The 25713-nt window shown below is 33.1% G+C and overlaps 3 non-coding genes across 3 annotated transcripts; all 3 read left to right on the top strand.

Annotated features, from left to right (window-relative positions):
- The first annotated feature begins 4347 nt into the window (after nucleotides 1-4347).
- On the top strand, nucleotides 4348-4419 carry Trnac-gca (transfer RNA cysteine (anticodon GCA)). Its single transcript has one exon. It is a non-coding gene; the product is annotated as a tRNA-Cys (tRNA).
- Nucleotides 4420-7168: 2749 nt separating this feature from the next.
- Trnac-gca (transfer RNA cysteine (anticodon GCA)) lies at nucleotides 7169-7240 on the top strand. Its single transcript has one exon. It is a non-coding gene; the product is annotated as a tRNA-Cys (tRNA).
- Nucleotides 7241-8799: 1559 nt separating this feature from the next.
- Trnac-gca (transfer RNA cysteine (anticodon GCA)) lies at nucleotides 8800-8871 on the top strand. The gene has a single exon. It is a non-coding gene; the product is annotated as a tRNA-Cys (tRNA).
- The last annotated feature ends 16842 nt before the right edge of the window (nucleotides 8872-25713 follow it).

Below are 25713 nucleotides of genomic sequence, written 5' to 3'. Positions count from 1 at the left end.
AAAATATTGTTGAAGCGTGTGTAATTTATAAGCTGACCTCAAAAGAGGTGTTTCCTAATTTGTCTGTATTTTTTTATGACTCAACTTTTGTTGTTAATAAAGCGGAGTTTAATTCAGTTTAGATACCAGGTGGTCTTTATTTCGATTATATTTAAATTAAATAAAGAAATACTTAATTTTTCATACACCGCCAATGTCCACGGCATTGAGTTCACGTGTAAATTAATAATAAATAAATTCAATGCCAAAGTAAAAAGTACCTTATCTGGACTCAGCGTTACCATTGTCTATTGGCAAATAAGACTGATTATTTATTATTTTTCGTTCGTGCTATAATATCTAGGACCTCATATCAAAGGGTAACTTTAAAATACTTTGTATCCATAATTATGTCTCATTGTTGTGACTTTATAATGCAGATTCCATACCACAGAACACATGTGCAAATAACAATAATTGCTCCGCAGATCATTTCCTTCCAAGAAAACCTATAAAACGTGAACACAATACCGAACGATTTATTTTCCGTATCTGAAGGAAATAAGATACAGTTTTTTCCGTTATAAAGTCATCTTCGTAATAAATAGTAGTTCCTACTTTCTTGTTAATAAAATTAGATGGTTTCGATCGACTAGAGATAACGATAGAATCGAAAATCATATTTCAGGGAATTGACCGACCCAGTGGGTTGAGTTCAATTAATGGGACAATTAAAACTTAAGGTTTTAGGACGACCCTGAGTAGTTTTCTGTAATTCATATCATGCTTGGCGGAGAAGGAAAACAACATAAAGAAACTTGCATTTTTTGGATCAAAATCTGCTACATATATCATACTGATCCTATTGATGGTACATCCGCTTGTGTAAGTAAAAATATTTTTTGATCTCATTTTTGTATAGTGGCTATTTGTGGTGCAGTTGTGATGTACATTTTCTGGGATACAAAGTTACCTCTGTGTTCTTTGAGATAATATAATCTATCTGTGTCAAATAAAATTCTGCAGTTCCGGCGTGATTGTGTAACAAACATCCAGCCATCAAAACTTTCGCATCCGCTTTTCACAATAATTACTGAATGATTATTAAAAATCTACTACTGCTTTGGAAGATTAACTATCCAACGTAAAAGATTTCTTTTAATGGTACAATAAGTGGTACCTACCTATATGTTTTAATAATAAGGTAGGCGGACTTTCAAAAGGACCACCCGATGATAAGTGGTCACCATCGCCAATGATGCTATAAGAAATATTAACCATATCGGCAATGCATCACGAACCTTGGGAGCTAAGATGTCACACACTCATATTGGAACACAATAATACTAAATATTATTATTGGCGGTAGAATATCTGATGAGTGCATAGTATTAACCATGAAAGACTTGCACAAACCCCTACCACCAAGTAAACAAACAAACGAAATAAACTCACCAGCTTTATACAATACTATAGTTTTAGATATCAGATCATTTTAAATTTTAAAAACCCTTTACCAAGAAAATCGATTATTTTTGCCATAAAACATAAAAGCAAATGGATAAGGAATATTCTCCATATCCGTAAAGTTTGCGAAGAGGAAATGAGAGGCTGGCTTCCTTTACACCTAAAGAATTAATTCATTGTTATTTCTCCGACCCACTTTAGTTGTGCTGTTTTTATTATTTATGTTAATTTCAAAACGTTCTTTGTACAAATGTTATCTCTCTGTAATAGAGATAAAAAATTGTCCAATTCCAAAATTCACGCTTCTGTGTAAAAAAGGTTTATATAATACAGTCGTATATTATTTTTGTTCGTATCGTAGAAATACAAACTTTTTTTTAATTCCTATTTTGTTACGTTAATTTAAATAAGAAATAATAATACATTAAAAATAGCTCTGGGTTAAAGCGCGTGCCTCTTAACCGATGATTTCGGGTTCAAACCCAGGCAAGCAGCACCGAAATTGCATGTGCTTAATTTGTGTTTATAATTCATGTCGTCCTCGGCAATGAATGAAAACATCGTGCCGAAACCTGTATGTGACTAATTTCAAGAAAATTCTGCCACATGTGTACCAACTCGTTTTGTAGGAATAAGCTCCGAGCTTCCTTCAAGGAAGAACATAACTGTATAATTGTGCCGAACGGCTGTCGACCAACCTTTGCGACAACTACGACCTATTTTATATTTTAAAATAAAGTATTTTAAAGACCGAATTCCATCAATTTACATTATCGGGCAAATAATCACAGCGTTTATCTAGTTTATGGTTGAAATCGTATTAGTATTTACTTTATATAAACATAGTTATTATATTTGTAAGAAATAAATAAAAAAAATAAAAAGGGTTGATAATTATATTGATGTATCAGAAAAACACTAAATTTCAACTAACAGACGCCAGTTTGCTTATAAGCTACTTTAAATACAACAAGAAAAACAAAAGTACAGAAAAACTCTTCATTGAATTTTTCCTCAGATCTCTCTGTCTGTAAATAAACATTTATTTGATACTCCAAATAAAACCCTTATTCCGTCGGTATAAAGTTTACTTTTACTTGGTAGTTTATTTTACGATTGACTTCCGATGATCATGTTTGAATAGCTCTCACGGTTTCTATGTTGATTGTAATGTAGAGGTTAAAGAAATTGCATTTTTATTCGCAGATCGAAATAATGTTGATACACTTGCTTCATTTATTATGATGATAGTTTTATTGTCTTATTTTCTAATGTAATTTTTTTAAGTTTTTCACGTGATAATAGATTATGTTATAATATGATAGATTAGTTATAAAAGAACTAGCTGTTGCCCGCGATTCATTTTAAATAGTACGTTAATTTAAAACCGCTTTTTATACCACATTTGTGGTTCGAATTTCGTTCGCTAAAACCACCAGACTGCTCGCAGAGCTCACTCTCGAATAGGCTACATAACTTTGTGCTTTATTAATTGTCATGGCGAAGCGGATTTCCAGGCTAACCTCAATACGAAATGCCGACCCCTATTTCAGCTCTTAGGGTTAGAATATCCCGCGTTTAAATATGTATCTACTAATTTTTAATCAGTAGTCCAAAAATAAAGTCTCATGCTTTTAATATCCATTGCTAATAAATTTTGGCATTCCTAGAGGTGTTCGGTACGTGTTGTCGAAATCTGTATACCCAACTGGGTGTCAGGCAAGATCCTGAGGTTTTGGGTTCTGCTCGGACCGCTAAGATTTTTTGGGTTTTTTTGCTGAAAAATTCCCAATAACAGTATGATATCTGGAAGTAGGAAGTGTGTACAGCCCCAACTCGAAATCGCTCAGGATGACATCTCTCCTGACGTTGACGTTTTATGCAATTTCTGGATGTTCCCTTGAATAGTTGGACTTCGTTTATTTGTAGGCTACAAATAAACGAAGTCACCTTCGCATTTATAATGTGTATCATAAAATATTTTCTTTTTTTTATGTTATTGTTTGAGGGACGGAAAAATCGGCAACCTGATGGTTAGCAGTAAATAATAACGGTAAATTAACCATACCTTCATCAATGCACCACCAACCTTGGGACCTACGATGTAACGTTCCTTGTGCCTGTAGTTACACTGACTCACTCCCCTACCTTTGGTACCTAACGAGACAGGCTTGCACATAATCCTACCACCAAGTAAAGTCATTAATAATAACATAAAAATAGGTCAAGTGCGATTCCGACTCGCGCACTGAGGGTTCTGTACCACCACACAATACTTAAAGATACGCTGATGTAACAACAATTTTACAGTTTTCGGATTTCTTCCTATACTTGTGCTAAATATTGCTCTTTGACAATTTTGTTCTAGGTCAAGCAAAAATACCCTACAGGTTCTGAAAACGTTCGAGTGTTTATATTAGAGTGAGTGACTCTAAGGCGGGCAGTATGTAGCGTATTTAGGTTTATGCGAACATTGAAACATTTGTCTATGGAATGATTTGACGTATGACGTACTTTCTTTTTCTCTTCCCTTCTTATGTGAGCCGCGGTAACGTGTGTTGTGTGAGTGTGTGTGAAATTAGCTTGTGTAACGGACTTATCCTTCTCCTGTAATACACCCATCCCTTTGGCTGTGTTCTTCGAGTGTATGAAGACTAAGGGAACGCTTCCAAAAAGAACGTGTCTTCATAAATCAGAGCCCAGTTTTGAGGTGACAACTCCCCTTTTTCCTTAACTACAGTCCACTTTTCTCTTGCGCGTACACATAATAATACATTAAATTAATATCTTTTATATATATTTTTTTATATTGTAAGAGAATTGTTATATTTGAGCGTTCATACGTAAGATATCATATAAATGTGTTTGTAAATATTTTGATAATTTAACATAATTCGTAACGGGGATATAGCTCAGTGGTAGAGCATTCGACTGCAGATCGAGAGGTCCCCGGTTCAAACCCGGGTGTCCCCTAAGCTGTCATTGTCTAAATGGCTTTCTTTTTAGTAGTTTTTAGTTTTTTTCAAAAATGAGTATGGATATTTTATATGACTTATTTGAAGTTGTTATATTTTTCTTATATCTGTTAATAAAAATTAAAAATTACTGACTGACATACATCACAGTCCTTTTTTCCGCTGGAAAAAGCATTTACGCGTTTCCGCCACATGATGCGGGTATGAAGTATTCACCGGCTGCTACTTCGTCTATTCGGGGGCGCCACAGGATGGCTTACGTATGTATACTGACGCCCCGACGGTTACTCAGATATCGAAAAGGCTGCCCGGGGTAAAAAAATAATGGCAGGGGAGATGGAACGCATAGCTCTGACGTCTTCTGTCCGATATCCGAAAGGACAGCTAATCAGGTACACGACTAGCATTATAATACTTTTTGATGTTACAGATGCGTGTAGGTCTTAAAGATGCACATCGCGTTCCCCATACCGGGGAGGGTATTGTCGACAGGTTAAATGAACTAGATAAACCCTATCTCTGGTACTGTCCAAGCTATCTTAGCTATAGCTCACCAAGCTGTTATTGTAACTATAAGCTACTATAGTAACTTATAGTTTTACAAAAAGTAAGGTTAATAAGCAGCAGTTTTGATGTAAATACTTTGCTAATAATATATTTTTAATGTTATCCTAAGGAGTACGTATTATAAAAAAAAAACTCGCTGAACTCTTTCGCCGGTTCTTTTTAAGTCTGAGGTGTTTCTTCCCGCAACTGCACCAGTATATTTTCTTTGAAGTGATGACTTTTGACTTCTAACAAAAGTTTCTGATTTACCAGCACGCTGTTCCCATGCCATGACACTTTTAGAACATACGTACATTTGGTAAGTCGAAAATATATATATTTATTACAAAAGCATATTTTCACGCTTGTTAAGTCAATAGTCTAAATAAATTTAGACTTTAAATAACGGCTTAAATTGAGTAGTGTAGCCAGCACTTCTGGCTGTGTAATATGATATTTTAAATTCTTAAACACTTCTCCATAATGCAATGCTGAATATTGTTTTGTAAGTTTTATTAATATTGTTTCACTGTTTTTTAAGGTCGGCATTACAAAAAACCTCGCCTCATTCGTGAACAAATGCATATTATTTGAAAACAGAATGTACAGAACAATCATGAACATCATACTTAGTTAAGACTCACCCCGCTTTTCACGGGTGCAAAATGATGTCACATAAATATGATTAATACCCTAAAGCACTCAGGAATAAAGAAGCTAAGCTAAGAAAAAAAATTAGAATTTGATCATTAATTCCAGAGATTACCCTCTGCATACAAACAAACAAATTAAACCTCTTTATAATGTGAGCATAGATAGGTAGAAACAAAGGATGACAGATGGTCAACAGTTTCGCTCATTACAAATATTTGTAAAGGCTTTAGACGTGTGTATTTGATTGACTTTTGTAGGTAGCCGGAACCCGACTGAGGGTACCGCGGCTTGGAGTTCGTAATGTTTATTTAATGCAAAGTCACAATCAGACCTTATTAATTCATTTTAATTCTAATTATGAATATTGTTTTAATTTAAAATAGATATACAGAATGGCAGATGGGTCACCTGGTGGTTAGTGTTCACCACCAACAGAAATTGGAAGAAACATTAATCAACGCTTACATCGTTAATACATCACCACGATAGTGACCATTTACCATCAGGTACCCCATTTGGTCGTCCACCAGTATAAATCATAACAAAAAACTTAACAACGAAATCATGGGATTTTATAAGAAAAAAAACATACTAATTTCTTGCTGAGTCTCAAATTCATTTATTCGCCTTAATTTAACTAGACGTACCAACTATATAAACTCGATACACGTTTCGTTCAGAAGCCGGAACGTCGTCAGGAAATAAGCTTTTAGACGATATACTGCCGCGTTAGATCCATGTATACAGCATTCGCGCAAAGTTGGAAACCCCGAGTTGGCTTTTACGAACAAGAGTAGTTCAATTTAAGATATTAGCGGGTGCATTTCCGTAATTCACTCCTTCATTAAAGGTAGAATATTTCAATACTATACTAATATCTAAATATCATTTTGAAAAACATTGACGAGTAAGGTGTAGTACTCGATAATATAATAATGAGACGATAAAAATGAGTGGAGTTATTATTCATAAATTTTCATATTTGATAAATCGGTACCAATCGGTACCATAATCAGCCTGTAAATTTCCCACTGCTGGGCTAAGGCCTCCTCTCCCGTTGGGGAGAAGATATGGAGCATATTCCACCACGCTGCTCCAATGCGGGTTGGTGGAATACACTTGTGGCAGAATTTCGTTGAAATTAGACACATGCAGGTTTCCTCACGATGTTTTCCTTCACCGCCGAGCACGAGATGAATTATAAACAAATTAAGCACATGTAAATTCAGTGGTGCCTGCCTGGGTTTGAACCCGAAATCATCGGTTAAGATGCACGCGTTCTAACCACTGGGCCATCTCAGCTGAATATCGGCTCAATAATCGGTACCAAAAATTTCAATAAATAAACTTTGTACTTTCTTTAAAAATAGAATTTATAGTTGTTTTGTTTTCTTCTATTTTGATCTTACAGAATAGTTCCACTAATAAAGATTTACTCAAACTTACTTTTTAATATAAATATAGTATACTATGTTTTAAAATAACGCTGATGCCTAACGCATATAAAGTATTTGTTAATATTTATATAATTCAACCTGTTTAATAACGGGGATATAGCTCAGTGGTAGAGCATTCGACTGCAGATCGAGAGGTCCCCGGTTCAAACCCGGGTGTCCCCTTAATCACTTTTTACTAAACGTAGCAACATTTTAACACTATTACACGGATGATTTTTGTTTGTTTGCATTTTCAGATGAACGTAAAAACTAATGCGATTGATATAAAACTATCATACATATGGTTTTCCATATACCATGTTATGTCAACGAAATCGAGGACGAGTCTAATCGAAATTACGAAAAAAAATAGTATGTAAATAAACTATACTACAAGCGTGCCCGAAATTTGTGTTATGTAATGAATGAATGAATGAAATGAAATATACTTTATTGTACACCACAAACAAAACGAAACACACAGAAATAAAAGTAAAACAAAATTAGTAAAATAAAAAAAAAAAAATAAAAAAAAAGACGTAAAAACTAAAAATACCAACTTGACGCGCTAATACTTTAATTTGTATTAGTGTAATTGTACCGTTGTATACTGTAGAAGCTCTCCTAGGGTAAACCAATGGAGATCTTACCTGTAAGTAATTTTATAGCTCAAATATCTGTACTGATTTTGAATATTTATTACGATGTCCAAGTATGTCTGGGGTGACGTCATCGTAGATATAAAAACAACTCGTTCGGGTTTTATTCTATCTAATGAACATAAGTTATCTATTCCTTTAAATCTTTGATTATAATATATTTATTTTCAGTGAATATTAAATAAATAAGTAAATCTTTATTTTTCCTTACAAACAAGATCATATGTTACAGTATGCTACCTGTCCAGATGGGCTTTGAGCAAGCCATTATACCAAGCATGTAACAGCTAATCATAGTATATTCTACATTGCCTGCCTCCTCAATGGCTTGACATAAAGCCACAGATCCCGAGGTTCTGAGTTCAAAGCCCAGATCTTGCCAAAATAAATTTGGTTTCTCTGTCGAAAAAATCTCAGTAACAGCCTCTGCAAGTTGGAAGTGTATACACTCCCGTGAAAAGCACGTTAAACCATTGGACCTGCACCTGAACTCTTTCCGGTCGTATCGGATTTGCCGTCCCATCGGATTATGAGTTACGGCATCGAGTTCACCTGAGTTTGCGCACACATTTTTGGACTATAATGTGTCCAGCTTAGGTTGGTCTCCCATTAGATTGGTAGCCGTGACCTAAATCGGTCAGACGACATCATCATATATTCTACCGGCGAACAGCAATACTTAGTAATGTTGTGTTTCAGTATGAAGGCTGAATGAGCCAGTACAACTACAGACACAAAGTATATCTTAGTTTCCAAGGTTGCTGGCGCATTGGCGATCAAAGATATACTTAGAATTTTTAAAATACCAATGTTTATGGGCGGTGGTGACCAATCACACTCATTGGCCATTGTGAAAAAAAGTAAATATAAATTCACATAAACACATAAATGAAAGGTATGTACTTTATTTAATTATAATGAAATTAAAGGCTACTGAGATAAAAACTGCATAATTAATTATATTTAAATATGATTTAGCGCTGACTTTAGCGTTTTTTTTGTAACTTCATTTTGGTCTAAATTTATTCCACAAATAGGCTATGGCGTTAGTAAATATTTTTATAATTCAATAGTATTGTCATCGGGGATATAGCTCAGTGGTAGAGCATTCGACTGCAGATCGAGAGGTCCCCGGTTCAAACCCGGGTGTCCCCTTAAACATACTTGCTTTTTATTGTGTAGAGATTGGATATGATTTTTTTTCTGATTTCGAGCAAAACTTGCTTGATGTGGAAGTTTCATCTTATGATAATTTAGACTTTTAATTATATATGCTATAATAAAATCAAGATAGAATTGTTTTAAAGCAACTATATAAAGTTTTAACTCAGACGGAGAATAGAACACTGCGCCGATAGCTCCGCACGAAGTTTTAAAACAACACCCGAAGGTCGCCTCGTATATTCTCAAAGTGGCACTCGGATCTAAATTGCACTGTACAAACAATTCCCTTCTGTTTTTAGTTACCAAGTTAAGAACAGACACGTAAATTTATTTAAATGTTTCTTTAATATTTTTCGAGATAAAACTGTTTAACTTTTGAAATAAACAATATTCTTTAAGGTCTACGGGTAGATAACTGCGGGTTTACCAAGCTGTGTTTTTAGTTCGATGATTAGTTTTAATGAAAAAATAAATAAAAACGGTTTAAAAACAAGCTAAAAATGATTTTAAAAGTGTATTATTATTATGTTACACGTAGGTAACTGTTACGCGTGGTTACGTTACGGGTAAGCGTTAAAGTTACGCGCTACGCTATTTGAATAAATTTTGTAGTACACTGGCAAACATGTTCTAGTTTAAGTTTAAACATTTAGATACATTAACCGTTAGATATTCCTCCACGAATTTGGTTTTAGTTGTGACTCATCTATTGACGCGTCTTAACGTTAAGACCGACTCTTATCCCATGGCGGTCTCTTATGGTGGCGGATGATGCTCTCTTATGCCATGATGGCCTTTAACTACGGCAGGATCTCCTCTACTCGCCTGTGTGACTGACACGTATACGTTATAATAAATATTAAGAGTCTCGTATTTTCCATAACTGTGAGACAAATCATTACGAGATTAAATCGTTTCCAACTACAAGAGGACAAGAGCTAAATAAACAATGTTTGACAGCAGATTGATGTGATATCAATTGGCTTGATTAATCTGTGATATTTATTATGGATTTGAAAAAAAAAATGGCGTTTTGTCTGAATGAAACTGTTATCGAAATTCTAGAACTAAAATTAAAGTGATTGCATGAAATATGTTAATCTAATGTTTGTTTATTTTTATTCCTACTTCGATTGGAATAGGCTAAAAGTAAATAGTCAAACAATCAAAACATCTATGAGTTCTTAATATCCCAAAGCATAATTAACAAATAAGTAATTCTAAACGAAGTAGCAATATATATATATTATATATATATATATACATATAATATAATATATATATATTGCTACTTCATTTAAAATAGGTTATACTTGTTTTGTAATATAAAAATATATAGCCGTCTTAAGCTAGTAGATTTTTAAAACTGGTAACACTATAAATATCGTCCGTGTAATTTTAAATCAAATATAGACGTCGATACGGTTTAGTCTAGCGTATTATATTTATAGCAGCAGACCCCTTGTCTACGACGCAATCTATCTAATTTTGTACTTTACCATAGATAACATAAAAAATTGTAAGTGATGACTAACACAACGAAATGGCCATTAATTTTTTTTTTAATTACCTTTTTATAAATGAAGTTATTTCAAATCGCTTGTCAATAGTTATGATGACCATATGTCGATTGTTATCATTTTTGACATAAAATTATAATACGTTTATTATTTTACACTGGTTTTGTGTATATATACCAAGTGGTAGATTAGTCGGTGGGGCTTTGTGCAAGCCCGTCTAGGTTAGTAACATCCACTCACTATATATTCTACCGTCTAACAGCAATACTTGGTATTAATATGTTCAGTATCTATAGGCACATGGGACATACCATCTAAATTCCCAAAGTTGATAATGCTGCGATAATGAATAGATAAATTGCTAACGACACCAACGTCTATGGGCAGCGGTGACCACTTTCAGGTGACCCATCTGCTACTCCGTCTTTCGAAGACTAATAAAATAAAAGTAAATAGGGCTCCTTGAGTTTTGAATATAACATTTAATACTAAAATAATAATTGCAGAACTTAACATTTTAGGAATGGCATATTACACAGACTGTAATGACTTCTCACCAATTTCGATCACAATAATAATTTGACACTTCTGTTTCTTATTAAGTCTATAACATAATTTTCCAATCCATTGCTATATGGTCTCGGTGGACCTCCTGTACGGATCGATCATTATTACTTAATTCTTACGTTTATGTTAAATGGAATACAAGTTTAATATAATTATAACTTAGCACCATATATATACTCGTTTATGATATAAATAATGATCATCATATATACAGGTAAAACCGCTAATATTCCAACTCCACGTCAGGTGCGTTACGAGAAGGGGAGGGTTCACGACAGCCTCCCTCCCAATTGGAAGCGCAATATTGCCATTAATTCTAAAAATAGACAATTTACGAAAATTTAACAATTTAAAAAGGAAGTCGTTAAATAATTTAATTTACGTAAATTCGATATCATATTTCGTCTATTTCTTAAAACTTACCTCAAATTTCATCAAATTCAGTTCAGTGGTTTTGCCGTGAAAGAGTAACAGACAGATAGATAGACAGAGTTATTTTCGCATTTATTATATTAGAAAAAATAAAAAATAATAATTAAGATATCTGTGGAGTATGTATAATAGCCTTAAATATTAAAAAGTATTAAAGTTAACTAGCTGATAAACTATAGTGAACACGTAATATATGCTATCAAAAAGATGTCTATGGCAGCGAGACTGTGGTGCCGTCAATGATCGAGACTCTCAATTAGACGAGAGTGAATGTATACTTTTTCCTGTTAATGTCACTCTGGTGGAACTTCAAACGTGGTGGTAATCTTAATACATAAAAGATATACTGTATGATAGATACCTATTCACGCAATATATACGTCGATACATACAATAAACTTGATCCAATATATCAAATTGAACTCTCAATATAAACTCGATCCCGAATATAATATGAGAAAAGCCAAATAAGCAACATTTGATAGCAAATTGATACATTTCCGCGATATCATTGGTCGGGTAAATATATTATTTACTTTAAGAGAGCTTGATTAATCTATGATAGTCACTATGGATTTGCGAAAAAATGGCGTTTTGAACGTCGACGTAACTGTTATCAGAATTTTTGAAGTAAAATTAAAGTGGATATAAGTAGTTAAGTGTAATAGTTTTGTATTATGAATAAAAATATATTAATCAAGAGCCGGAGCTCTTAGAATCGCATGAAATAAATAAATCTTAGGTTTGTTTATCTTTATTACTACTTCGATTGGAACAGGCTATAGGTGGAAATATTTTTATGAAAACAATGTTTTAACGCAAAAGGTAACAGGAATAATTTTCCGATCCATTGCCGCGGGCGCCAGCCTCCGCCCCCGGTGTGAACGAGCCGTAATTTACCTAAGTGGATATTCTAGGCTCGAACACATTCGTGACATTATAACTTGGAAAATGTCTGTTACGTTGAAAGTTAAATGACTTATGACTTGTGATAAGTTTTTAGTGTTCTATGTGTTTATTACGTATGTACAGTCGGGGTAAGAAAAGGTTCGTCACCTTAAGATCTATTTTCCTGTGCTCAGTATGAGCGATAGCCTGCTTTACCGATTGAATATGACATATTGCGTCGCAATGTCATTATAAGTCGCATCTAGCAAAGAGTATTAAGCGTTTAAAAGCTATAATAAAAATAAGAAGAAGCCGTCAAACGGGATGACAATTACCAACTTTTCACGAAACCTCACATCCCTTCTTGAATGCTCGTGTAACATCGGAGATTAGGACATTATCTTGTCTTTTATAAAAGAGAGTGCATAGTAGTAATCCTACTTCATACTAATATTATAAACGCGAAAGTTTGTGTGTATGGATCTGGCTGATTTCTCTGAGGTATGGATGGATGTTTGTTACTATTTCACGTAAAAATTACAGAACGGATTTGGATAAAATTTTGCACACAGATAGAATATCTACTGGAATAACATACTGGACACTTTTTGTCCCGGGAAAACATAAAATTTTTCGGGAACGCGGGTGAAACCGCAAGCCGGAAGTAGTAAATAAAATAGTAAAAATAAATAGTAATTATGGTAAAATTTATTCATTTAAACAAATCTTATTTATTTTATTAAAAACGAGTATATCCGCCATTCGTATGAATCACAGCTTGTAGTCGCTGTCGCATTGATCCAACAAGGCGAGAGCATATGTCGGTTCCTCTGAAGCTCTCCCAAACACTTCGGTAATGTTCTAAGACAGCTGCTTTGGTTCTATCGTTATTGTTAACCCTATCGAAAATCTATGTTAACCCCATAGATTTTCGATGGAACCACTCATCACACGTTACGTCATTACATTAACCGTCACTCAAAATAACGGCCGAATAATATTACAAGCGTTTTTATTCTAATTGTTGTAAAATTGCAAGATATTGCAAGAAATACATGACACTGACAGACTTTGACAATTCAGTAGAAGATATAATATCTAATTTAAATCTTGTAATGACTAATTAGGCCATTAAAGGTTTCATGTTGATATGACACTAGATGTAGTCCAAAGATGTTACGCTATTTTGAACCAAGTTATCATACTATGTTAGTTTAATTTTATATGCAGTTGTCTGTTTAGTGCTTTAGTTTCAAAAGGTACTAAGAGTTTACGACTTGATAAAAGAATGAATTTGAAAACTGACGAAGGTTTTCTTACTCTGACTGTATATACATAGTATACATACATATACGAATACGAATAAATACATAAATAAATACATAATACGAATTTCCACCACCGTCCTTTGTGGTCATTTTATTTCAGTTGTTTTGATATAAGTTCCTAGTTGTTATACATTTTTGGAGAGCTGATAAAACGGTTATGTTTTTAAAATCATCTGCAGGATAAGTTTCATAACGATTTTTTTTGTTTTTAAGGTATTTTGGTGAAAAAAAATAAATAAATTGAAATAAAATCTTTTCCGTCTCGCATTTTTAAATTTGGACCGATAATTATTGTTTTAATATTGACTAATAACCAGCGTTTATTCGTTTTTATAAATCAGAAGAAAAAAATGGATTTTAATTGATACTTTTTTTTTAAATAAATTTTTCAAGTTGCATTTTTGACTTATTTTGAAAAAATCTAAAAAACGTGATAACTCAAAAATGGTTCACTTTTGCATCATACATATGGGGGTTAAAATTATTGCAAATAGTTACCCCTATCACCTCCTAACGGGAATACGTCGAATTACAAATAACCCTGTATATAAACTATATATTTTTTGACACAGCGCACATAAGTAATCCGACATATTTCAGTCAATTTGTAATTGAAACGATTGAATTTGCTCTTGGTTTGAGGCTGCACGTGTAGACTTATTGACAAATGCTCCAGGCACGATTATTAACAGATTAATTTGCGTTAAAAACGACTGATTCACGTAATGATCGCGTGACCTTTCGTCTTATTAGAGTGATATCAATAATTTATGTTTTAGCTTTTAATGTACCCAAGAGATCATGAAAATGTAAATATACTAGTTAAATCGATCGTACAAATGATATACAAACCTTGACCACAAAAGATATAGCTTTGTATTGTATAGGTTGTGGATCTTAACTCAGTGTTGTGTATTAAAGTCCAATCTGACTCTTGAGATTTTTATATGCACGATTTGGTCTATACTTCGAAGGGATGCAAGGCATTACTAAGAAACCTACACGTCTTGGAAATAATTTACTCATGTGTGTCCAACTACTTACTGTGGAGCTACGTGAAGAAAAATATTTGCTCAGATCTCACAGCTGAGTAAGAATTGTGTACGGATTTTTCCTGTTAAATTTTTCCTTAACTCAAAAGCCCAAAAGTATATTCCTTAACTCAAAAGCCCAAAAGTCTACCATCGGACCAGAAATAAATACCTCAGACCCGAGAAGAACTCAGAAACTCAGCGGGATATTGTTTTTAATGTCATATTTTACAATTATTGTTTTCAATCAATAATAAAAATTAAATATTCATCATTTGACATAACTGTATGGCTCTAGTAATACCAAGCAATCGTTGTACGATTGCTACGATAGAATTTATCATCAACGTAATTTTCAATCCATTTATCCTTTGTACGGTGACGCTCGTAGAGAAACCTTTACGGAAATTATTTTCCACGAAATATTTTATGAAATAAAGGGTGAATTATAAGTAAACGAATTTGTGGTCGCATATGTGTTCTTAAATATATAATGAATTTAGGCTTATATATATGAAAATATTATAAATAATACACTACAACTTACTTGGTGGTAGGGCTATATGCAAGCTCGTCGTGGTAGGTACCACCCACTCCTCAGATATTCTACCCCAAATTAAATATTGTTGTGTTTTGGGTTTGAAGGGTGATTGAATCAATATAATATATTGTAACATCTTAGCTCCCAAGATTGGCGATGTAAGAAATGGTTAAATTTTTTCTTACAAAGCCATTGTCTATGGACGGTGGTGACCACTTACCATCAGGTGGACCATATGCTTGTACACGTCAATTCACGTTATTTACAAAAATCTCAAACGAATTTTATGAGAATTATAAAACAACAATAACTTATTTTCGTTTGTTTTACCATGCATTTAGATTTATTTGATTTATTTTACTACTTCTAGTAGTAGTACTAGTTGTAAAATAATGGTCTACTTAAAGTGTTTATATTGTAAGGAGTTTTTATGCATCGCCATTAACCACCCGACGAAAAATAACTCAGAATTAACGTGACATTTGGCTTGTCATCGGTGGTATGTTACGGACGATAGTGATAATGAGTTTTAGTCGTGATTAAGACCACGTACGCTATTTTGATTTGACTTGATGCTATTGAAGACCCAGCTTCAAGTAAATAGGAACGTCAAATAATTAACAATATTTAATATAGTTTACAATATTTATTTTTCCAGTTTTTATTACAATCATCCATTATCTTCCGCCTTTCAACCCAGATTAACAATTCGCATGTCAAATTCAAAAATATTCTTCTTCTACTTTTTTTATAAAAATGTCAAACCAAAAAGTATTCATCACATTTATATAATTCTGTGATTGAATATAACTCAATAGCCAAAAGCTATACAACCTTAAATGATTATTTACAAATATTTTATATAAAATAATTTATAGGCTTACACTATTTTGTTATTGAAGTTTGCAGTATTTGTTTGTGATATTCTTTGTGTGTTACCTTGCTTCTGGTCGCTAAAAATAATATATTTTTTCCGACATCTTCAACAACCATCAATATATTTTAGCTAATATACAGAAAAACATAAAGAATTACACACCTAAACCTTCTTCGTGAATCACTCTATGAAAAACTATATGAACACTTTTCGTAGTTTTTGAGATTAACGCGTTAAGCCCTTTACGTTTACCGACAAGGGTGAAATATTTTGCACGGAGGGACATTTTCGGAGGTTTATTCAAAGACAGCGTAACGTAAGTGACACGTAGCTTAAAAGCGGAAGTGTCCCTTTTGAACGGGACGTTAAACTCGTCCAAAAAGCGAAATAGTCTAAGTGCAACGTTAGGCGACACGTCGCAGAATTTCTTTATCGCATGCATGTTTCTTGAAAAGAAATACAACTACGAACTGTAATAAAATAACATAAAATAATGTCTTATGTAATTACTTGTATTAATCTATACTAATATTAAAAAGAGGTAAAATTTGATTGTATGTATGTCTATTGAATTCTTAAAACACTTATATACAGTAACAGCCAGTAAATTTCGCACTGCTGGCCTAAGGCGTTTTCGTTGAAATTAGACACTTGCAGTTTTCCTCAAGATTTTTTCTTTTACCGCGGAGCACGAGATGATTTATAAAACCGAATTAAGAACATGAAAATACAGTGGTGCTTGCCTGGGTTTGAACCTACAATCGTCCATCCATCTCGGCTCTTATAAATAACCTCAACATACCCAGTGTAATTTCAGTAGTTCGGGATGGCAAAATAAAATTATGTTTTACAATGATGCTCCAATCTCTCTATATTTCTTTACAATGCCTCACAATCATCCAATTGTTTTCCTTATGACAGATCAATCATTTTACAGGCACAAGGGACATAACATCTTAGCTCCCAAGGTTGGTGGCGCTTTGGTGTGATGTAAGAAATGGCTATTATTTCTTTCAACATCAATGTCTATGGGCGGTGCACTTACCATAAGGTGGCCATAATGTATGTCAAAGACAGCGACTTGCAAATTAGTTTTAATGTTACTAGTTATGTATATCGACGAGCGTGTCAATTCTTGTAAAAATCTTTATTTTCTAACCAAACTTAAACAGTACAATAATCGCTCATTTCGTATTACGTTAAATGTTTCCACTCAGAACTTCTATTCGCCCGCTTAAGAATTTAATTTGGCCACTTAACATTTTAATCGCTTAGATTCGTTTAATTATTGCCCTCTTTATCAGCACATTTTACTTTAATACAATGATTTATTATTATAGCCAGTTAAATAAATTCAAGGACACAATTTAACACTGTTGGATGTATTGAAGTGTCCGCCATTTTTTATAACCGCCCGATTAACAATTTTCAACATTACATTACGATGATTATACATCTGCCATATAATTTAGTAATAAGCAATATGTATTTGGGAATGTTAGGTGTGTGAATGGGAGGTACAATGTGAGAGCGAGAGTATAATAGAGTAATGATGACAGAGACAGCATGACAGAGAATTATGTAGGTGTGAGTGAGAGGGAGAACAAGGAGACAAGATGGCGGCACGACATATTTAAGTGTAACGTACTCTTTTGTAAATTCGAAACGAACAATACAAATTGTGGATATTTTGTGGTTTCAATCATACATCCGTCTGACAGTCAACTCTAGCACCGCGCGCTCATTGGTTAAATCAAATAACGCGCGCTTCCCTCGTATCCCGTTACACACTTCCGTCCCTTTTCACGAAATCACCGCCACAGATTAAAGAAAAGCGAGAGGTATGATGTTACATCACATCATTATTATCATATACACTATTGTTATACATAATCAGCCTGTAAATTTCCCACTGCTGGGCTAAGGCCTCCTCTCCCTTTGAGGAGAAGGTATGGAGCATATTCCACCACGCTGCTCCAATGTGGGTTGGTGGAATACACATGTGGCAGAATTTCGTTGAAATTAGACACATGTAGGTTTCCTCACGATGTTTTCCTTCACCGCCGAGCACGAGATGAATTATAAACACAAATTAAGCACATGAAAACTCAGTGGTGCCTGCCTGGGTTTGAACCCGAAATCATCGGTTAAGATGCACGCGTTCTAACCACTGGGCCATCTCGGCTCATATTGTTATACGGAGGTAAAATATTATGTTTGTTTATATGTAGGAGGTAATTTCCGAAACTTATGATACAATTTTTTTTTCACTATTTTTTTTCGCTATGGAGTATAAAATATCATTTGCTTTATTAATAAGTGGCACCCATGCGAAGCGAAGGGTCGCTAGTAAAATATAATTTAATTTTCGTATAAAACTCAAGGCTTTATCTTTTTTTTTTTATTTATTACAAAACGTGCACTAACGCCAGCCTTATCTATTGTCATAAATTTAAACACGACTATCCCCTCGTTTTTTCTCGTCTAACAACGCTGTAACAGATTTGATCCCGCCTATTTTGTTTCATTCGCTTTTTAGTCATATTTTTATATGATAAATAAGCCGTAAATTTCAATAGTAAGTATTTAATAGAAATGTTGAATTTTAAATCCGTAAATTGTACATTACTTACGATACAAGATTATATTGATGATAAAAACTTCCAGGCAGGAGACATAATATACATATATAATTGTATTTAACTAACATGACTGTATTTTTAGATATTGAAAAAGAGTAACTACTGAGTTTCTTGCCGGTTCTTCTCGGTAGAATCTACGTTCCGAACCGGTGGTAGCTTTACTTTAAATAGTTTGTTAAATGACGATTCAAAAGTTCTTGTAAAAGCCTACTTGGATAAAGTATATTTTGATTTTGATTTTTTGAATTGGTAACAAATTCTAGTGAACTCGTCCAGTGTGCAACTGAATAGGATACTGATATTATGATGCAATTCGTAGACATAGTAAATCCCTGGTGTTACATAATATGTCGATGGGCGATGTAGTCACTTAACATCGGACGAGACTTCGGCTCGTTTGCCAAATACCACAAAAAACAATCCATATCATCAAACAAGGCATTATTTGAAGATTTTTTCTAGTGGGGACGACAACTGCCAAAGAGCTCAGGATCGATCCTGCAAACTTTTAATATTCTAGGCGGTCCTAAAACCATTGCGCTATTGACGCTTAAAAATGTATGTATTGTGAGGCGAAGGCATAAATCCATATGGATAATTTTCATATAAATATTTTTTTAAATACATTGCTACGTTTGGCATTGTGACGTGTGGCTTTGTACTTGTTATATGTCTATATTTATATCAATATATTGTAAATATGAGTTAGCTCGGTACTCAGCTATTACGCAGAAGTCAGTTGATCTGATGTTTATATTTAATTCTATAATATATATACCACAAGTAAGTTTCACACTAATATTATGAAATGATAATAGTCTAAAAACAAAAGAAAAATATTAACCACAAAATTCGTACAGAACAGCATTATAATAAAAATGAAGGAAAAACATACACGGGCTTCACGTGTATTCGCTATAAAATACCCAGTATAAATGACACTTCGAAAACAATAAGATACACGTTAGAACACCCACCATTGTTGCAGTAAGCTGTCCCTCTCATCGGCTATTTGTCTCGCTCGCACAACGGATATTGTGGCGCTCGCATCCATGGCCTTAGTCCAGAACAATAGCAGCACAGCTACGATTGTAAACTGAAATTCTGGGACTATCCTATTGGTGTGCGATATTTTAATTAATATATCATTCAATTTTAATTAAGAGAATATTTTATTTGTATATATAAATACGTATGGTTCAATTTTAATCGACTTTTAAAGGAGTGTCTCAATTCATTGACATAGATATATTTAAAGATAATTTTTTCGCACTTTCAATTATTATTTTATTAGAAAGGCTTACCTATACAATTTATTCAAGTAGGCTTTTGAATTGCCATTTAACAGAACTGTGTTAAACATGAAGCTATTACCGGTATTCAAGATCTAACAATAGAATCCATGAGAATATCATCAAACTCTTTAATTTACGAAGGCATATGCAAAGGATATGAGTAAATAATTCTGTACAACGTGTACCGATTTCCATGCAAATATTTGTAATATGAAATAAATCAATATCTAAAAAACTAATTATTTATAAAATATTTAAGATTATAAAAAAATGCTCTGTTTTTAATGAAAGTAGATTTTTATTTTCAAAATACCATTGTAACTGCTACTAAGCGTATGTAGCTACCAACTAAAAACAATGACACAAAAAATGTCATAAATAAAATAATAAAATGTAATAAATAAAGTTCAGTTTGTTTTTTTTTTATATTTCATAAAATATAACCAAGGATGGGTATGACTAATTAACTATTTAATATAAAAAATATAGTCCCGACACCTCAACGTAAACGGAGCATTATCGACGTTGTTTAAAAGCTTTTAAAGTTAAAAATAAGTTTATAAAGTTTGAGTGGAGTGCAGAATAGTTCCCTCGGAGATAAAAAGTTTGCGAGCGACTCCGTAGGAAGTAACACGCCTCTTTATGTATACACTTTGGCTTGATAAAGTTAATTCAGATAAGTAATCCATTAATTTGGATTTTTAAAAGAACTTGTATAGTTTTAAATACTAAGTTAATTTTAAAAATCTATTTTTGACAGAGTAAAGTCACGATTCATTGATAAAAATTTACAATACACATATTTTTCATACGAAACATCTGTTAACGTTACTTGGGAAACGGAGATCGACTCGAGCGCCGTGATGTTAAAGGGAATGACGCTCTCAAATGCCGTAATGCCCAAACCGTCGCCGCTAATCTCTAATGCGTTCTATCACTAGCGAACCCACCCCGGCTTCGCACGGGTGCAATATTGACACTAAATATACTACATAATATATTTTTATACAACGTTCACACCATTTTTGTCATTAGACAATACAAACCGCTGTGTCCATGGATGTTAAATATGTATTATCTTCGAAAATATTCACTTAAATTACGTACTGTAAACGGCCATATTAATGTATATTAAATGCACAGTGTATTTAAGGTATTTAATTGGATAAGGATGCATGCTGTATTGCTTAAAATCGCTTAGTAAATAAGCCATTATTTCTCGTAAAAAGTAAAGGATACGAAATGGTTACTGTGGTCTACCCCTGAGAGATAGACATAAACCATTGTAGATTTTTTATAGTCCTTTTTAAGATATTCAATACTGTAGTACATTATTTCGATCTATCTCGTGGGGTTCAGCCAGCGTTTGCAATGTAAGCGCAAAAAATGTGTTTATTTACGACATTACATTAGACACCTCCAAAATGATCAGTGTTTCGCTACTATATTGTGCATTTATTATACATATAAACCTTCGCCTTGCATCACTCAATCTATTAAAAAAACCGCATCAAAATCCGTTGCGTAGTTTTAAAGATCTAAGCATACATAAGGACAGACTGACAGCGGGAAGCGACTTTGTTTTATACTATGTACTTATGTAGTTATTATAATTATAAAAAAATGTGTCTATTTTATTGACGAAATTCTTTTCCTTTTATACTATACTAATAAATAGCCATACTATTCCTATGTTACTGTGACGGCTATACTTTTTCTGTTTGTGTAACATTGACCTTAATGACCTTTACAGTTTACGGTCGAGGGTGCAAGTACTAACTAGACTTCGCCTTGAAATTTGAGGCAGCTTAGGCTACGAACCTAGACTCTGGATTTGGTAAGTGGAGAGCGCTTCTGTTCGTAGTAATGATTCTCATAACCTTCATTGTTTTTTACAATAGTGTCAAATACAGGTTCATTCATGGATACTGGGATGCTAAATTGACGTGAGAGTACATTACGATTTTAATAAGAAAAATACCAGCGTGAGATGTCCCAATACCCGCAACCAAACCCCTCTTTTGTTCTTGAAGAGAATATAAAAGAGAAAGAAAGAGCTTATCCACCTCGCTGCTCCGTTTTGGTTGAGCAAGGACTCGCAAATAAACCACCTGATGGTAAAGGATCACCAGCGCCCATAGACATTGGCACCGTAAGAAATATTGATCAATACTTAGTACTGCTGCTTTGCGGTAGAATATTTGATGTGTAGAAGTGGAGTGGTACCTACCCAAGCGGGCTTGCACTAAGCCCTACCACCAAGTAAAAGAAGTTTATAGTGTCAGAATAAAACAAAAACTTTCCTCAAAATCCATAGTTAATTTATCCTGAAATGTTTCACAATCAAAAGTCATACAAAATTAATTCTTTGTTCGATTCTTCCATTGTGATAATTAAAATAAGAATGCCATTTTATAGGCCTACCCCTAGTATTAAACTGGTGGTAGGGCTTTGTGCAAGTCCCTCTGGGTAGGTATCACCCACTCATCAGATATTATACTGTCAAACAGCATTACTCAATATTGTTGTGTTCCAGTTTGAAGGGTGAGTGAGCCAGTGTAACTACAAGCACAAGGGACATTACTTCTTAGTTCCCAAGGTTGGTGGCGCATTGGCGATGTAAGGAATTGTTAATATTTCTTACAGCGTCATTGTCTATGGGTGGTGGTGACCACTTACCATCAGATGGCCATATGCTCGTCCTCCAAAGAATTCCAAAAAAAAAAATAGTATTAAACGTTTACATGCCCCTCCTCCCACTGTAGCAACATCCGGTTTTGATCTATTTTAAAATACAAATTAGTTTAGTCAAAACCGGATGTTGACAATCAACGTAAAATGTAACAAATATTTAAATCGAATTACTTCTACTAAGAATATTTTTAATACATAAAAACAATAAAATATGTTCACATTAAAATAAATGAGCTAACAATAGTGATTTCCACCAAAATTAATGATTGATGTCATATCTTCAAATCTTGTCGAGAATTCTTCGATAATTATTATCTTCAGTGATAGCGATATTGTATATTAATACTTTAAGGTTTATATTGAATTTTATTTATATTACCTTTTAAATTAATAGTATGGAAATTGAAAATTGATGCGTCATTGTTCAATTACAAAATGCACTAATTTTATTTACCTTTATTTATAAAAGCTAGTTGAACTAAAAACTTTAAACAGAAAACATTCCCTAAATTTCAAACAAGAATATTCTAAACAGTTATAAAAGTCCCTCGTCCACATAATTATCTACTTTAAATGAGAATCGGGTAACCAAACTTTTGAGCGAGAAGATATTAATCCGAATTTAATTCATCACGTTTATTTTAAAAGTAAAAAAAAATACTTGGCGTAACGACTTGTAAACCTCAATTTTTGACTTTGACTTAATTTGATAAAAGGTCTGAAGCTTTCATATTCTAACTCAGGTTGGTACATATGAGGCACATTTTCATGTAACAGAAGCAGTTATTCTTACCACCAAGCATGACATTCATTTTAAATAAAGCACATAAAAATCATTGATACTTTACCTGGGTTTGCTCCCGTTAATTTTTACCCAGTCCATCTAGGCAATTTAATTACAACAAAACAGTAACAGCATAAAAATGCAGACTATATAGCACTAAGAAAAAATAAGGTTATTGCACAATACTGCTAGAGTACGAATAATATGTTGATTCATAACGTAAAGCAGACACAGGTTTGATGAGTGATGAGTTGAGACAAAATAGTTAAGACGAAAAATCGTAAAAAAATCACATTTAAAATATTAAGTCATAATTTTTCTGTGCTGGTAAATTTAAAGTTGTTTTATTTTTAAAGCTTCGTGTTGAAGTATTTCTATAAAACAATACATATTACCAAAATAACAAAAATGTTAATTTTAATGTGTCCTGTAAATTATTTCAGAACGCATGGTTTCCGTAGAAACACAGTCGAGAGTCGAGTATCTTCAAACCACTCGTATTGCATTGTACGAGTTTTAAACCGCTGTATGTTAACACTAGTTTGTGAAGAAATATAAGAGGCTTTATTTCAAAGCGACTATGTCATGAAATGAAATTTAACTATGTTCACAAATTCATGTTAGGAAAAATAATTCTTTGGTACGGTAAAGACTAAATCTAAAAGCAATTACGTTTGAAGAAATTACTATAAAAACATCTAGTTTGGAAATGTAGAGTAGGTTTTATTAAAATGTAATTATGTTCACAAAGGCTATTTAAATACTTTTATATAAAACTAAATAGTTGAACGTGCTTTGCTGTGCTCTTCTTGGTAGAATCTGCATTGCACCTGCACCGAACGGTGGTAGCTTCACTTAATATAGTTTGTTAAATGACGATTCGGTAGTGCTTATAAAAGTCTACTTGAATAAAGTATACTTTGATTTGATTTATGAAAAAAAATCTTGATGTTTAATATAATTATCTTTTGATTTCATCTTGAATATAAATTGTTTGTAAAAGTGCACTTCATTTTTCTTTTGACTTACATCAATGTATTCCTCAAGCTTACTCAAACTCTGGGCTGATATCTCTACAGAGAAAACTCTTACAAACATAAATATTAAATATTGCTGCTTGGCGGTTGAATATATGAGTGGGCGGTACCTGCTCAGACGAGCTTGCACAAAGCTACAAAGTAAAACTCAACTATAAGTATAAAAATAATGTCACGTTTGCAGTTTCAAAATGTAATATGTACTTAATTAAGCCGTTATTATAATAAAAGTTCTAGGAAGTCAAAATAAAAGTTTATACAAGTTTATAGCTAGGCATCTCGAATTCCGAAGTGAAACCACTAAGATGACTGGACTAATAAATAATTAAAGTATAGGTACTAGATGATATTGGTATCTACACCAAACGTGTATGCAAAAATTTCAGCTCGTTTTGTTGGGTGCAACTTTATTAAAATTCAACTGCAAGATACAGCACGCAAATATACAAGAAAATACTAAGGTAAGTTATATTTGACATAAATAATACAAAATTAAACCAAACAATGCATTTCAAAATATAAGTTAGTTAAACTTCGGATAAAATTACATTTAATTTGAACGTAAAATCAAGAAACACGTGAACTCTTTTAAAATTGTGTTGTAGTTTTAATATTGAAAAAAATAATTTAATTTGTATTGAAAATATATTGTTTTTTTTAATGCAAGTTATTTTATATAATTTTAGATTCGCACAAACGAATGTCATAGTATAATTTAAAAAATTGCATGTTGAGATAGACTAAAAATAAATACACAATGTTAATCCTCTTTTTTTAATTCCATCATAAATTGTGTCCGTTATGTACCTGCCGTTGTATTCATAATAAAATAAATAAATATGCATAATGTCTCATGATAAAATACGTCCATGCAGCCAAAACATCTATTAGTATATTATTATGAAAATTAATCGATTTCTTAATATTCCAAAGCATAATTAGAAAATAGTTTAATTCTCATAACATCTATGTAGGTATATATTTTTATGAACTTGACCAGCGCGCACTAACGTACTCGTTTACGTTTATTTGGCACATGGAACAAATTTCAAGTTAACATAGATGAACGACTGGTAAATAAATTATACAACATGGGTACTGTACGTCTGTAATACAAGTGCTGGGTACGTGAGCTGAAATAGAAAATTTCATTTGAAAGATTTTCCGTCCCGCAATATAAGCTTGCGTGCTATTTTA

Source organism: Vanessa tameamea, chromosome 24, assembly GCF_037043105.1.
Source record: "Vanessa tameamea isolate UH-Manoa-2023 chromosome 24, ilVanTame1 primary haplotype, whole genome shotgun sequence".
In the NCBI taxonomy this organism is placed as follows: domain Eukaryota; kingdom Metazoa; phylum Arthropoda; class Insecta; order Lepidoptera; family Nymphalidae; genus Vanessa; species Vanessa tameamea.
The sequence above is the reverse complement of the archived record's forward strand: the minus strand, read 5'-3'. Positions and strand labels throughout refer to the sequence as shown.